Raw genomic sequence first — 11,539 nt, forward strand, 5'->3', positions numbered from 1 at the left:
GATGTGCGAGAGAGAACTTTATATCAAAGAGCAATTGTGTATCAAGAAAGCATCTCAGCCCAGTCCAGATCAAGCCCACAGGCCCTATATTATCCTATATGTCTGGTACCAATCTATAGATTCCTCTCCAGACTCATGCAATACATGCAATGACGCGGAATGCAGGAAGATCACAGGCCAGTGGGTAGAAAGTCTTGTGGATCCAGTGGCAGCACTGGTGTGGTTCTCCACGTGGCTCCTCCAGCTCCAGTGCCCTGGCTGCCATCAGTGTGTCTCCATGTGGCTTGTCAACGGAATGTCTCACAGGGAGACAAACAGAGACAGTGTCCGTGTCTGGCCTCCAGTGAGCGATTTATATCTGTTCTTAGTGCTTCCAAATGAGGTCATCAAGCTGCAACCTGATTGACGGGCTAACGTCCACTCCTTCAGTCTTCATAGTCTCAAGTGAGCAGATCATGTAAGTATCACAGATGGTTCAGTGATATGGCATTTTGGGAGAGTTGAATGTCTAGAGCATCTCTACCTTCTACTTCCTAGGAACCGGTGTTGTACTGATCCTTATCAACTACATCACTCATCTTGGTGGCGTCAAAATGGTGGGATTGGCTGCAACGAACCACAGTCACTGGCATGCATCATTTGGGGACAGGATAGGATTGATGGGTGGATTAAAAAACACCCATAGACAGAAGGAACTGTTCTGTCGGGATGTTACCACAAGCCAAAGCAATTCACAGGAAGCAGGCATGGTGGATCCGGGAAATACAGGGTGAGAAAGAAAAGATGAGAGAAGACTGTCCATGGTCACTGCTATCTGCGATAGCGACAGTGACCCGGGGAATAAAGAAAGATAGAGGCAAATTGCCACACTGGACCAAGCCCAGCTTCAACCCAGTCAGAGCACTGGGCCAACTAGTCTCAGGGCCAATTCAAAAAGGGAAAACCAGGTCAGAACAACAGGTGGGACCCCCGTGGTCACTGACCACCCAGAAGGTAGAGTGGAGGGGGTACAGAGACAGGCAAAGCCAAGAGACCATTGAAACCAGGAAGGTCTAGTACAAAGAAGTTGCTTGGTAGATTTGTATTATCTGTTTTCTGTGGAAACTGGTATTGCTGGGGACTGTGAGAGTGACTTGTTTAGGCGTCGTGTCTTTAGTTAGGAGCACTGGTGGCATAGTGGCTAGGCGATGCACTCCTGCCGGAGAGCAGTTTGAAACCCCCAGCTGCTCCTTGGGGGAAAGATGGGACTTGCTTTTCCCAAAAAGAGCAGAGAGTATTGGAGAGACGACTATTGTAGATTAAAATGACCAATCTGACCTGAATGGTAACAACCTTGTCCCTTGATCTCCCGTCTGGTACATTTTGTGCTTGATCTAGTTTTTAATATTTTGTCTTCTTTTTATTTTTGTCTTCCTAAGGTTAGTCTCTGTTGTATTTTGTCATTGTTGGTAGCCTTCTTGACTCCCTGTTACATGTGTTTCTATGTTTTTCAGTATATGAAACCCAGGACCCATGAATCGATAGAAACAGTAACTAGAAGAAAGCGTTCTTGGGGGATACGGTGGGGAAGTGGAAGGTAAGGGGGAGCTGATGCCATCCATAAGGAAGAAAATGTGTTGAAACCAATCGTGGTGCCGATTGTACACCCAGCTCATTATGATTGAACTGTGGAATGGTGAGGTGTTTGGGTTATCTCCTAATGAAATGGTTTGGGGGAGGGAAAAAAAAACCCAAAGTGTACCAGCTCAGAAACTCACAGGGGGCAGTTCTGCCCTGTCCTAGAGGGTCACTGTGAGTCAGCATTGATTCCACGGCAGTGGGTTTTGTGATGTTGACTGGTCTTTAGCTCTGAATGGTATAGAATGGAAGAGTATGTTGGGGCTGATGCAAGGCCCCCAACTCTGTGATGATGGGACAGTCACAAATGATGATTGAAGATCCACTCACACAACAGGTTAGCCTGGAGATGATGGCTGGTGGATATGATAAAATCTGCAGCGAAATCTGTTGACCCTGAGAGAGGAAAAACCACCCCGAGCCCCCTCTAATTCCCCAGTGGAACTGTTCAGAAGAAGCTGCTAATGTACGGCATATGTGAGGCATGCTCACATCCATAGGCATGGCCCTTACATGGGTCGTGGTAGGTAGGGTCATCAAGGGAGACCTTTCTACTCACGCACCCCATGTAACCTTGACATTGCAAACAAAGTCAACTGAGATCCGCTGGCCCAGCTTCCTAACCCAGGTCTTACAGATACAAGAAACAAGGGTGATTGGTGAGAGAACCTCTACCCGGGAGCTAAAGCTTAGAACACTTGCCTAAGCTAGTCTCTAGCAGGGCTGGGCTGCAGAGGATGAGAAGCAGAGGACCTGATCTGGAACTGTGTGCTGAGTTGTTCTTGCTATTCCTGAGTGATTCCCAATCCAGAGTTGTATCCTAATAAGCCACTTCACTGTCAATACGCTGAGCTTTGTGAGATGATGCAGTGAACTGCAGAACCCAAAGAGGGAAAGGGAGGACATGGAGCGGAGTAGCTGATGTTGGAGATGATGGTGTGGGCACAGCAGTTTGGAAATGTTGGACAGCTGAGCCATTGCCAGCCTCTTCTTCAGAGGAACTAGCTTCACGCTGATCTTCCTAAAAGAAATGACTAAGTCAATGATGTTGCCAAATATTGTACAGTTTCAGTGTCCCACAAAGAATCATTCACTTCCAAATGTTGGTTGTGCAAAGACCGAGAAACTGCTGAACTGGTTTATCGTCCACGTCTCTCCACTGGGGCACATAGCTGCTCGTTCCCTTGTGTCTTATTAACCAGGCAAAGGCATTCGACTGTGTGGATCATAACACACTTGAGACGGATGGGGATTCCAGGACACGTCATGGTGCTCATGCGGAGCTTACACCTGGACCGAGAGAACAAGGACATACTGCGTGGTTTAAAATCAGGAACGATGTGTGTCGGGCTTGTGTCCTCTCGCCATACTCATTCGATCTGTGTGCTGAACAAATCACCAGAGAAACTGGATTATATGAAGAAGGCTGCAGATTGAGTTAAAATGTAACACCTTATCCTTTGTTTTCCCTTGACCCACTTTGTGTCCTTATATTTATTGCTTTATGCTCCCTTTAAAAATTATTAATTGGAATGTAATATGCTCTCTTTGGGATTGAGTGGATTTTGTGTGTGTGTTTTGTATTCTTCTGTGTTTAATTTTATTGTGGTTGGATTTGTGTGGGGATGATTTTCTTTATATGAAATCCAGGAGAATAACTAGATTCATCATTTCTTGGGTTAGGGCAGGAAAGGCTAAGGGAAATGGGGATCTGATAAGAATGAATAAAAGCTGGGAGAAAAATCTCTAAAATTGATTGTGGTGATAATCAGGCGACTCTTTTCAATCTGTTTCATCCGTCGACTCGCATGGTATGTGAATTGTATCTCAACAGGAGTGAAACGGTTCCTAAAGAAATGCCATTGAGGATGGGGAGGGAACTGTCCGGGGAGCCCAGGTCTAGTCGGTCCATTGAATTGCCATCAAGTGAAGTCAGAATTGACTCAATGATACTCAACGAGGCCAGTGGGTTGAGCGGGTTTTGATCATCAGATGCTGTGGCCATAGGTCATTGGTAGACTCAAGAGATCAGGGTCAATGTTTGTCAGTGACAAGGACACCCATTCAAGTCCTACACGGAGAAGCATCACAGGAAAATGTGGGTAGGGAGAGTTTTGTGTCGTGCATGCTTCCGAGCTCAGACTTGGGATCTGTACAGCCCTGTGGAAGCACTCCGACCATGCCTCTTACTTGCATGATGCTTGGGAGCGGGCTTTCCATGTGGACCTCTGTCTCTTCATCTGTGGAATGGGGCCAAGGGCACTGCTTCCCCTTTCATGGGCTCTTCATCAAGTGTAGGAGGCCATGTGTGTCAAATACGTAGGCGAATTCCTAGTTGTAGCAGGGAGCTCAACAAGCACCACTTTCCTTTTTTTAATTACAGGCTGTTGCTCATGGGCTTTGGTTGAGGGGTGGTGAGAGTCCTTCTATCGGCAAATCCGTAAGGGTTTCCCCAATCTTGAAAGATAGCTCCAACAGCTGGCCACCGTGGAGCAGACAGGGTCTGACTGATGACGGCTCCATCGGGATCAGAGGAGAGTAGTTCTCCGTAGGGTTTTCAATGGCTTCTTGTTGATGAGTGAATCTCCAGGCCTTCTTTCTGAATAAATACGCATTTCATAAATATCAGGGACTATGACCCTGGTGGTTATACACTGGGCTGCTAACTGCAAGATCAGCAGTTCAAAACCACAGTTGCTCCTTGCGAGAAAGACGGGGCTTTCTATTCTTGTAAGAGTTAGTCTCGGGAACCCAGAGACTACCCTGTCCTAAAGGGTCACTGTGAGTCAGAATTGATTCGATGGCAGTGTGTGTTTGTTTTGTTGGTTGGTTTATGGAATTAATAAGAGATTTTCCAGACAAAAGGGACATTAAAAGCCAGCTGAGGTTTTGCAAACACGTGTGATTATGACTGACTCAGGGGATATATTTGGTTCCCAGGAAGCATGACAGGGGAGCTTAGCCTCTTGGAATTTCAGGTGCACTTGGGAAGACATGAAGAGGGTGCTGGGAGCCACCATGATTCTAGACCAACATTCCATGACTGCTGGTTGACCCACTGAGGCCTGGACCTCAGCGGGGACCTACAGTCACCACGAAGAGAAGGGAGTCGAACATGTCCTTTGGACATGGGTGCCCTACACTGGGTCCCTCCTCGGCCCAAGAGACACAGAGAGAGACTCTGAGCTGTTACTCTGGAAGCAGCGCAGAGAAATGGTGGCAGCAGGAAACTGCCCAAGACAGGGCAGTGCACTCTCTGGAGCAAGACGGCGCTGACCCATAACAGAATGAGACAGCTCAGAGTCTCTCAAAGGCAGGAAACTGCCTGACAACTGGGGTGCTTGTGGGTGGAGCTAGGCTTGCTGATCCACAGAACAAGAGAACTGAGGGGCTGAGGATTATGGGCTGAGTCTGGGGTGAGGATCTGGATGCTTATTGGTGGAAGAATTTTGTAATACCTCCCAAGCAGGGCAGAGGCCAGGTCAGGAGGCTGCCACCTACAGATACATCTGAGGAGAAGCTGTTCTGAGTCTTTCCTGATCCTGAACTGTAACCTGTTACTTCCCTTAATAAATCCCCTAACTGTGAAACCCCCTGTATGTGAGTTCTGTGTTGTGAAAATAGGTGTCCTAGACACTTTATTGATCCCTCTTGGTAACTAACAGATCAGTATAAAGCCCCAATCTGGGCTGTACCCCATGGGGAGAGAGAGAGAGAGCACTAACTGGGGCTGACTGCCTTATTCCAAAGGAGTGTACCAATGGGCTACCACAAGTTTTTAACCGATGAACAGTCAAGACATCCTACTCACTTTAGAGATAGGCCTTCAGCGTTTGATTGCGCAAAATTGGGCACCCAAGCCCAGAGACAAATCAGGCATGAAAGGGGTGCGTACATCACAGGCCTCTGAAAGCATTTTGCCCCCTAGTTTACAAGCCCCCTGCCCCAGGTCCTCATCGGCTGAGTGCTATGGGGCTAACAATCTTTCCCAAGCAGCACCTAAGAGTTTTGACCCCAACCCCAGCAGATTCCCTCCCCTCTCCCACATTCCACACTCCAGGTGCTTGAGCTCTAGTGGTTGTCTTAGAGGTTCTCAGTTGGTGGCCTGGTCATTTCAGTGAAGACTTGACTCTGTTCTCTGTTGGCTGAAGATGGACCCGCCTGGTGACTTATCCCTCACATGCGTGCCTCTTGCAGTGAATTATTGAACCCTGCGTGGGGTGTGGGGGAGGTTTGAGAGTACTGTGTTAGGCAAGGTTCTCTAGAGAAACGAAACCAGGATATCTATGGATAAGTTTATACAGCGAGAAGGAATATAACAGCTCATTAGTCCACAAAAGCAGTACAGAGAGTTCGGTTCAACTCACTCTCATGGAACAGTTACTATACTAGAAGGTCAAGGAAGCAGACAGCAGAGACCTCCTTAGGGCAAGGCAAGCAGAGTCTACCCACAGGCAGCAGGGCGGGTCACCAACAGTCAGGAGCTCGGGAGCTTGGCAAAGCAGGTCCTGATGGGATATCGAATGCAAGCAATGCAAGGTGACAGGCCTCAAGCTCAAGCAATGTACACACCAGCAGCGTGGTGAAGCAGGTCTCGAAGGAGCCTCAAGCTCTAGAAACATGATCCACAATCCACGAGTTGGCCTGGCCCACAGGTAGTGTAGTTCACAGGTTGAAGCAGAGAATTAGCTCCAGCAGCAGCATGAATACTCCAGCACGCTCCCATCACCAGAGAGCAAGAGAGAAGGGGCCAGGCCTTGGAGAGCCATTTATCTCTTTGCCCTCCAACTGCAACCTGATTAATCCCACATGTTCCTATTGGCCAGGCTGGCACAATAAACCCAACTATCACCAGTACCGTACAAGAGCTGGATCGTGTCAGGGCTGATGAATAAGGCACCAGTGCAGAACCATGTTGGACTTCCATTTCAGAGCAATTAGCCTTGGGCTGATAATGCTGATTTCTTCTCCCTTTTATGAAGGTAGATGAGGTTGAGAGTGCAGTCTATCACGATACATTTACAATTGGTGCACGCACCCCCTCCCCCGTTTTAAGAGAAACTCTCCTTGAATTTTCCCCAGTCCTTAACAGCATCATCCGATCTAAAATTGGTTCCCCCTTCTGACCTTCCTCCCCCCACTTCCATTCACCCCTTCTGATATCACTACTCCCATGTCTGTTCCTGAGAGTTTTATCTGACCTGAATTCGTGTGTCGTGAGCTCTTATCTGTACCAGTGTACAGGCTCTGGTCTAGCCAGAATGGAAAGGCAGGACTGGGGTCACGATAGAGGGGGTGAGGAAGCCTCAAAGAACCAGAATATTGTTTCATTGGTGCTATTCTGTGCCCTGGTCGACTCATCCCTTCCTTGTGACCCTTCTCTGAGGGGATGTCCTATTGTCTACAGATGGATTTGAGGTCTCTGCTCTGACCACCTCATTCTCAACAATATGGTTTTATTTTTTTGCTTCTGAATTTTGATGTGAGCCAAGAATAGCCACTATAAGGAACTGCCAAGTGAACACACCCAGCAGAAAAGATACAGCCCATTTCTTGGAAATGAGAGAGATGAGACATCTACTTGCTACCTTCACACGGTTATCAGGCTAGACCAGGGGGCAGCAAACTTTTGAGACAGAAGAGCCAATCCTGTCCCTCACAGAGATTTAAAAATTATTTGAGAGCCCTGAATATGTTTTCACAAACAAATGAAATCACCATGACCAGAATAGTAGCCTTTACATGTTTTCTGTTTGACTTGAGAGTCACATGTATGTCCAGAAGGAGCCAGCTATGGCTCAAGTGCCTCAATTTGTGGACCACCAAGAAAGACCAGTTGCTCTAAACAGGCCTCGTGGTTACCAGGAGTTCAGAGCATCCTCCGTGGATTCAGAAGGATCTTTGGTAGAAAACTTATCCCATAACACCTGCGTCTTCAATCTCTCAGAAGGTATCTTCCTTCATGGGCTGAGCTTGCTCCATGGATGACTAGAATTCCCACAGGTCTCAGACAAAAAAAAAAATCCTGTCCTTCAATCTGAGTCTCATTGAAAGAGGCTTCTGGAAATTGCCCTTTCAGCTGTTCAGCTATTGACTCACCGGCTGCTCACACAGCCCCATTGTGAGCTTGTCCTGGGCTTCTGTTGGCTGTCTCCATGGTGATGGTAAACCAGCCTTGGCCCCTCCCTCCAGAAAGCCCTGCATGAGGCCGTGGCAGGTTTCTGGTGAAAGGGCCATCCACAGGGGTAAGCATCTGCGAGCAGGTTAATGAAATCCTTACCTGGACATGTAACCTATCAGGAAGGTACTGGAGCGCCAACTCTGATCACCGGAACTCTGAACGCAGAATAGTGATGACGGCCTAGAAGCAGAATAAGAGCCAACACAGGAGACATGTAGTCTAAGAAGAGACAAAACCAAACAACACATAGCTGTCATGCTTGATAAAATACCCCAAACCCCTCAAAAACAAAACTCACTGCCATCAAGTCCACGCTGACTCATCTCAACCCTATAAGGTTACTGCTGTGAGTTTCTGAGACTATAACATCTTTATGGGAGTAGAAAGCTCCATCTCCCTCCCACAGAGCCACTGGTGGTTTTGAACTGCTGACCTGCAGTTAGCAGCCCCAACTCGCCACCAGGTCAAGTACAGGATGAGCCAAAATGAAGGGAAATCTCCATGAAACGAATTGACCCAGAATGAACACAAACATACCTATTGTCACAGATCAAGGCAACAACTTGTTCTGTTAGGCTCAGGGGAGCCATCATTTGGGGCCAGCTTGGTGACAACCAACAACAAAGATGTCTCTGGGAATAGCTTGTCCACTTGGAAAAAACAGGGAGTTTGGAATGACCCTGGACACCACCTCTCCTCCCCTTCGCATCCATACCATCACTAGATTTTCATGTGGAAGATCCTCCCAGATGGTTCACGTGCCTCCATCTCCACTCTTACTATGCCAGCCCATGTCACCGCTACTTCCCCAGAAAGGGAGCTGAGGTGCCCTGCTGGCTCACCAATGAGACGCTTCGGTACTAAGCAGGAGGCTGGCTGTTATAACCCACCCAGTGGCCATATTGGAAAGAGACCTGGAGCCCTGCTTCTATAAAGACCACAGCCTGGGAAAGCCTGAGGGGCAAGTCTACTCGGTCACAATGTGTCACTACCAATCGAACTAGAGTTGATGCCACGGAACAATAGCAAGGGCACCTCACTTCCTTACAGCCAGCCTCGGGGGTGCTCAGAACTTGCCAAGTGGCATGGCCGGTGGGTCACATGTGTTCATCGCCACCTTCAAGTCTGACAAAAAGTCTGGCCCCCAAAATTGCTCAAAGCAATCCCACGGATGAGACCCAGCAGAATGTATTCTTAGCCCAGTGATGGACCAAGGGTGACCCTCTCTGATCTGAAAATAAAGAGCATCGGACAATCTCCAAGAAAATTTCATCTGCCAAAGCCCCCAAACTCTTCTCACTGTTTGTTCATCTGCTGATAGGGTCTCCTTTCTTTCTTTTCTTCCCTCCTTCCCTCCTCATACCCCCCCCCCCGACACACACCGTACTCCAAAACAGAAAGCCGGTCTTTCTTCTGCATCACCTCTTCATGTGCCAGAATCTCCCCTAGCAACTGGGTCTGTCAACCGTTTGCACCACCAGGAATTTCCATGTTAAATAAAATCAAGTTATATAATGGGATGTCATACAGCCATTAAAATCATGACTGTACTGGCACTGGCCCAAAGGCTGCCCAGAGACACTGTAACTCATGGGCCCTGTTCCTCTGGTGAGCCTCAGGGATAAATTTTGTTACAGACATTAAAAAAAAATCATGACTGTGAACCTTTTCATTAATACAGAAACTATTCCATGGTGTGAGAACATTGTCTCCGTTAATACCCAATGGTGTGTTCCTCCAAGCTGAGACTTCTGCTCAGTACCGGTGTTATTTAGAATCACTCACAAGCAGCATCCCATTGAAGCCTTTGATCTTGAGAAATTTAAAAAAATATTTCAAGAACACAACATTGTCTAATTCAACACTTATCACCGATACAATTCAATAAAGCCAATTACTTCAAGAACATTACAAAACGGTTACCGATACCCATTGCCGTGTCTTCTACAGCTATGTGTTAGTCTGGGTAGACTAGAGACACAAATCCATACAAACTCATATGTATATGAGAGTTTTATGTAAAGGTACATTAAGAAAACACCACAACCCAGGCCAGTCCAAGCCTATAAGTCTGATATTAGTCCATATATCCAATAATAATCTATAAAGTCCTCTTCAGACTCATGAAAAACATGGAATGACACCAGTCCATGATGATCACAGGCTAATGGATCCAGTGGTGGTGTAAGCATCTCAGCGCTGGCAGGGATCTCCACATGGCTTCTCCAGTTCCCATGGCACGGGGTCTATCAGCATAGTGCCATGTGTCTGTCTTGTCGGTAGAGAGGCTCCATGGGAATGAGCAGAGAGTCTCTCCTGCCTCCAAGGAGGAAAAAACAGATTTCCCAGAATTCTCAGGAGAAAGTTATGCCCACACAGAGGCCTCATTGGTTATATCTTGATTGACAAGCCAGACTCCACCCCTTCACTCCTAATCCTCTCGAATTGACACCAGAGTACGTAACTACCATACTCTATAAGGCAAAAATGTCTGCTACCTGCACAATGATTTCTCATATCTCTCGCCCTCTGACACCATGATTAAATGCTTTTCTTGATACCTTTGTCTCTTCTAGGCCTTCATATTAGGGATACCATACACACTCATCCTTTTGTGGTTGACCCATTTCACTCATTTCACTCAGCTTGACAGCTTCCAAACTGATCCGTGTTGGGAATGTCTGAGGACGTCACTTGTCTTCATGGGACCGTGGTATTTTACTGTATGTACACACCGCGTCCTCTTGACCCACACATCCATTGATGGACGTGTGAGCTTGGTTCCCCTTCGGGTCTTTAGGCACAGGGCTGCAATAAGCATTATTTTTAAAAAATTTAAATAATACAAAACTAAAACTGAATCAGTTGTCTGTCCTGTCTCTGCTTTCCAATCCCTCGGATGGTCCCTTAATCAGTTTTGCGAGTTTCAGACGAGGGGATGGAGCTTCAGGGCGGCGAAGGTCCTTGTCAAATACAACACCAAAACAAGCAACGCCACAGCCCAGCGTCGAATCCAGGTCTACCCGAGACTTGCCTGTGACCTCGTGGTTCCAGGAGAGTGGAGGGAGCAGCTGGATACAGGGGCACGGCTGTTCTCAGTGGATACGCGTGGATACTCGTTTTCCACAGCAGACTCCATCTACCACGACTGCTGGAAGTAAGAGGAGAGGGCATTCTTGTACGTCGGTGGTGATTAATACATGAAACCCCACGGAGAGACGTTCTACTCTGAAATATGTGTGGAGGCCAGGAGTGGACGTAACCTCGCTGGCAAGTGATTTCGTAGATGAACACATTTTCTTGGAGAAAAGTGATCTGATAGTAACGGCTAGGCGACTGAAAGAAAATGACTTATTAATTTAATAAACTCTACTCCGGGTAAGGAGCCCCTGGCTGGTTCAAATGGTTAACCCCCTCAGCGTGGGCTGTTGAATAAACTGACCTGGATGCTAAATGGGACGATGTTGGTTTCGCAGGGACGAAATTGGAGGAAATGGACTGTATTAAAAGCGGATTAAATTCAACCATGGTTCCAGAGTGGGTCATTGCTGGGAAAGTGGGCCAGTCATGCTATTGCTAGAGAGCAGGAGAATTGATTCTGGGAAGATGATGTCTCCGTGAAAGCCTGGGGGTGTAGAGTTTCCAGCAAAGGCGGCCGTTGGAAGAAATGGCACCATGGGCGCAGAGACTTGGAAGAGGATGTGCAGAGGCACGGAGGCAAGGAGGACATGGTAGGTCTTC

General features: G+C 47.5%; 1 pseudogene; it reads left to right on the plus strand.

Annotated features, from left to right (window-relative positions):
- Window positions 1-9,323: 9,323 nt before the first annotated feature.
- LOC142432918 (small nucleolar RNA SNORA5) lies at window positions 9,324-9,441 on the plus strand (annotated as a pseudogene).
- Window positions 9,442-11,539: the final 2,098 nt, after the last annotated feature.

This window comes from Tenrec ecaudatus, chromosome 18, assembly GCF_050624435.1.
Source record: "Tenrec ecaudatus isolate mTenEca1 chromosome 18, mTenEca1.hap1, whole genome shotgun sequence".
Classification (NCBI taxonomy): domain Eukaryota; kingdom Metazoa; phylum Chordata; class Mammalia; order Afrosoricida; family Tenrecidae; genus Tenrec; species Tenrec ecaudatus.